This window comes from Sminthopsis crassicaudata, chromosome 3 (genome assembly GCF_048593235.1).
Source record: "Sminthopsis crassicaudata isolate SCR6 chromosome 3, ASM4859323v1, whole genome shotgun sequence".
Classification (NCBI taxonomy): domain Eukaryota; kingdom Metazoa; phylum Chordata; class Mammalia; order Dasyuromorphia; family Dasyuridae; genus Sminthopsis; species Sminthopsis crassicaudata.
The window spans coordinates 533,343,611-533,348,570 of record NC_133619.1 but is presented as its reverse complement, the minus strand read 5'-3'; positions in this window follow the sequence as shown (position 1 = coordinate 533,348,570).

Genomic DNA, 4,960 nt, shown 5'->3' with positions numbered 1-4,960 from the left:
GAATGGGAATGGGATGAATTGTCCCATAACACAGAAGCAGATAGCATACTGGAATAAAAGTCAGTGTCTTACAATTTGCTATTTACAAGAAACACATTTAAAGCAGAGTGAAACATACAGAATGAAGGTAAAGGTCTGAAGCACAATCTATTTATGCTTCGGATGACGTTTAAAAAAGAAAAAAAAAAAAAAAAAAGCAGTGGTAGCAATCCTGATCTCAGATCAAGTGAAAGAAAGATAGACTTAATTAAAAGAGATAAGGAATGGATCTATATTTTACTAAAGAGTACAATAGTTAATGAAGCAATATCAATACTAACCATATATGCACCAAGTGGTATGGCATGGAAATTCCTAGAGGAGAAGCAATTTGAAATAACAAAAAAGGAAGCTAGGAGCATAGTAAAAGAGTGTACAACTTGCCTTCCTTTCCACACTCCCTCCAGGGAAGAACCCTTGTTGTTTGAGATCCAATGGAATTTGGCAGATGGATATGATCATTATAAATCTTCTGGTTGTCTGTCTTTTATCTATGTTGTAGTAAACAGGCTTTCGTGACTTATTTTTGCAATACCAGCAGCAAAAGAGACAGCCCAAGTGGTCGATGAATTCCTTATACAAGCATTTGTAATTATGGGTATGCCACAAACAATAAAAACAGATAATGGACCTGCATGTACTTCTAAATATTTTGCACACTTTTGTGTACAGTATCAGATTTTACACACCACTGAAATACCTTTCAGTCCTCAAGGACAGACAATAATAGAGAGGAGAAACAGAAACATCAAGATGCTCCTCCAAAAACAAACAAAAAACAGGGGGAGCTACAGGTAACCCTAAAGAACTTTTAAATTTAGCTCTTTATACTATTAATGTTTTGATTTTTGACAAAGATGCACTGGCTCCAGCAGACAGGTTTTATAACCCACCAGAAAGGCAGTGTCCAGTGAGAGCAGCTCCACTATCTTTAGATAATTGCCAGGTGATGTGGAAAGATCCAGAAAGTGCTGAATGGAAGGGACTAGATAGATTAACTGCTTGGGGAAGAGAGTTTGCTTGTATCTCTAGAAATGGAAAAGGAATCAGATGGGTGCCAACAAGCCATATTCACCTTGTCCATTGGAGGGAGATGGAGCAGACCCTTAAAATGAAGGAGAAGACCCAAGAAACATTGGGTGGTTCCATTGCTGATTGTGCCCACCACTGAAAGAGCATGGCAGTTATGGCAATTGACTCATGAACATTAAACATTGCTAATAAAACTGCTGCAGGACTTTAAAATCAGCAGAAAATCAGTGGATTACCTAACACATAATAAGACTGTTGCAGGTCTTCACAATCTGCAGGAATCATTGAATTCCCTGACATGTAATGGACAATAGATTGGTTTGGGGCTATCTCTTGGCTGCTGAAGGAGGTGTATGTGTGATTGTTATCTATATACCTTCCTTCTAGGACTTATGGACATATATAGCTATGTTGTTTGTCATATCACTCTGTTGATTCATAATGTTTGTTATATCACAACTTCCTGGTGATTCCTCATGTTGATCCATGTTGTTTATTACATCAATACTAGCCTGAGTTATATTACTATGTGCTTGTGTAATACCTCCCATGCTAATGGATTTTTATATACCTATTTCAATTTTTCAATTAAGACCCTTCAGTCCAGAGGAAACCTGCTAACAATATCTGGTTTGACTACTCATTTCCTTTTGGTGTTTTCACCTCCCTTCCTGACAAGTCAGGGAGGACATTGACCTGTGTTCTAAAACAACAGAATGCAGGAGAAGTAGGGGTCCAGAACTTTGAAAAGTTATACTTTAATCACAGTATGGTGTTTATGGCTGTGCATGCTCATTGTGATGTAGTGAGGGAATTGTACTGAAGGATTTAAGGGCTGAGGGGTTTAAATTTCTAGTCATATGAAAAGATGCTCTAAATCACTATTGATCAGAGAAATGCAAATTAAGACAATGCTGAGATACCACCACACACCCCTCAAATTGGCTAAGATGAAAGGAAAAGATAATGACAAACTTTGGAGGGGATGTTGGAAAACTGGGATACTGATACATTGTTGATGGAACTGTGAACAGATTCAACCATTCTTGAGAGAAATTTAGAATTATGCTCAAAAAGTTATCAAAATGGGCATACCCTTTGATCCAGCAATGTTACTATTGGGCTATATTCCAAAGATATCTTAAAGAAGGGAAAGGAACCTGTATGTGCCAAAATGTTTGTAGCAGCCCTTTATGTAGTGGCTAGAAAATGGAAAACTCCAGTGGAGGCTCATCAGTTAGAGAATAAATTAATAAATTATGGTAGATGAGTATTATGGAATATTATTGTTTTATAAGAAATGACCAGCAGGATGATTTTAGAGAGGCCTGGAGAGTGAAATGAGCAGAACCAGGATATCATTAAACACAGCAACATCAATATTATTGGATGATCAATTCTGATGAATGTGGCTCTTTCCAACAATGAGATGATTGATGCCAGTTCCAACGATCTTGTGATGAACAAAATCATTTACACCCAGAGATACGACTGAGGGAGCTAAATGTGGACATAACAGTCTCACTCTTTTTGTTGTTTTTCACTGGTATTTTGTTTCATTACTCATTTTCTTTCCTTTTTGATCTGATTGTTCTTTTGCAGCAAGAGAATTATATAAATATGTTTACACATATTGGATTTAACATATATTTTAATATGTATAACATATATTGGCTTGCTTAACATCTATGGGAGGGGGAACAGGAGGAGAAAATCTGAAACAAAAGGCTATGCAAGTAAATGTTGAAAAATTATCCTGCATGAATTTCGAAAATAAAAACTTTACAAATAAAAAAAAATAAAATCTTGTGATTGTTAATATAGTTATTTGGTCTTATTCTCATAATGTTAAAACATGTCAAATATCTACATAGACATTTTAAAAGAAAAATTGATAATTGTACAAAGAAAAGACATTGTAAAAACTCCTTTGTAAACTTAGAATGATTCTTGGAACCATCTATTCATAAATTCTTATTAAGTCTTTGCAAGCATTTCTTTCTTATGGAATTCCTATTTCATAAATGGGAATCCTTTCACAAAATGGGATAATTTTCAAGTCTGTTTCTGATGCAGAGTGAGTTTCATCTGAAAAATCATATATATGCATACATAAACAAATATATGTTAATCTGATGATTTAAGCAATTGACTAGTGTGAAGTAAAGTATACCATATTCCCTCATTATGTGGAACAGTAGAATAAAATTATTTTCTTAATTTCTAGTGACAAATTTTCTGCCAGGTTGAATTTAAACTCTAGACAAAGACAAAAGGAATATAAAAATTGAGTAAATTTTAAAAACTTTGTAAACTTCATTATTGTTATAAGGCTAATTTAATTAGGCATTCACATGCATTTATACATATATAAACATGTATATGTATGTGTATGTATATACTTATAGAAATTTAATATCCTCATTACAAATATTTTTTTTTACTAGAGAGGAATAAATTTGTGATGATTAGAATTTTATTTTGTTTTAAAGACTTTAGTGCTTTATTTATGATACTTGACATTTTGCATCAACGAATTTCAGTTGTAAGTATTTAGTTTTGCTTTAAGTTTGAATAAGTAATATTGGGAAGTTTATAAGTTTTTAAAAATCTTAGTTCATGAAAATCTAAAAATTATCTTTCTAACCTCAGATTAAAAAATATGAATTGTTTCTAAGAAAGAAAAATTAGCTTTTAGGAAGAAATTTTAAGTAAAATAAAATCTTTTGTAAAAATCTTGTGTATTTTTTTAGAAGACCTGGTAAAGTTTTTTTTTTTTCTTTTCCAAAATATTTTAATACACATTGTTTTCTGAATCATATTGGGAGAAAAAATATCAGAACAAAAAGAATATGTCATGGAAAAGGAAAACAAAAACAAAAACAAAAAGAAACGGAAAAAAAATGTGAACATAGCATGTGTTGACTTACATTCAATCTCCATAGTTTTTTTTTTTGTTTGTTTGTTTGTTTTTGTTTTGTTTTGTTTTGTTTTGTTTTGTTTTGTTTTGTTTTGTTTTATTTTGTTTTGTTTTTTTCTGGATGCAGAAGACCTTTTCTGTCCAAAGTCTACTGGAATTGCATTGGATCACTAAACCACTGTTAAGAACCATGTCTTTCATAGTTGATCATTGCACATTCTTGCTGGGGTTTTTTGGACTATGGATTCCTGGTTCTATTTGTTTCACTCAGCATCAGTTCATGTAAATCTTCCCAGGCCTTTCTAAAATCACTTTGTTGATAATTTTTATAGAACAATAATATTCCATTACCTTCATATACCAAAACTTATTCAGCCATTCCCCAATTGATGGGTATCTACTCATTTTCCAATGCTTTGCTACCACAAAAAGAACTGCTACAAACAATTTTTGCACATGTGGTTCCTTTCCCCTCCTAATGATTTCCTTGGGATACAGACCAAGTAATGGCACTGCTGGGTCTAAGGATATGCACAGTTTGCTGGCTATTTTGACATAGTTACAGATTTCTCTCCAGAATGGTTGGAACCCTTCACAATTCCATCACAATGTATTAGGGTCCCAGTTTTCCCCACTTCCCCTCCTACATTTATCATTATCTTTTCCTGTTATTTCAGCTAATCTGAGAGGTATGAGATGGTACCTCAGAGTTGTTTTAATTTGTATTTCTCTAGTCAATAATGATTCAGAACATTTTTATATGATTATAGATGGCTTTAATTTCATCATCTGAAAATTGTCTGTTCACATCTTTTGATCACTTGAGAAGGCCTGATACATTTTTATTTGCAAGTTTATTCATTTTAAGAATGGTATTAATAACAATTGTGTCCAGATTTACTGTGATTTTTGAGATTTTAAAGGAGAAAGCTCTTTTGGAGTTTAATTCTTAGGTTTCTTGTTACCTTT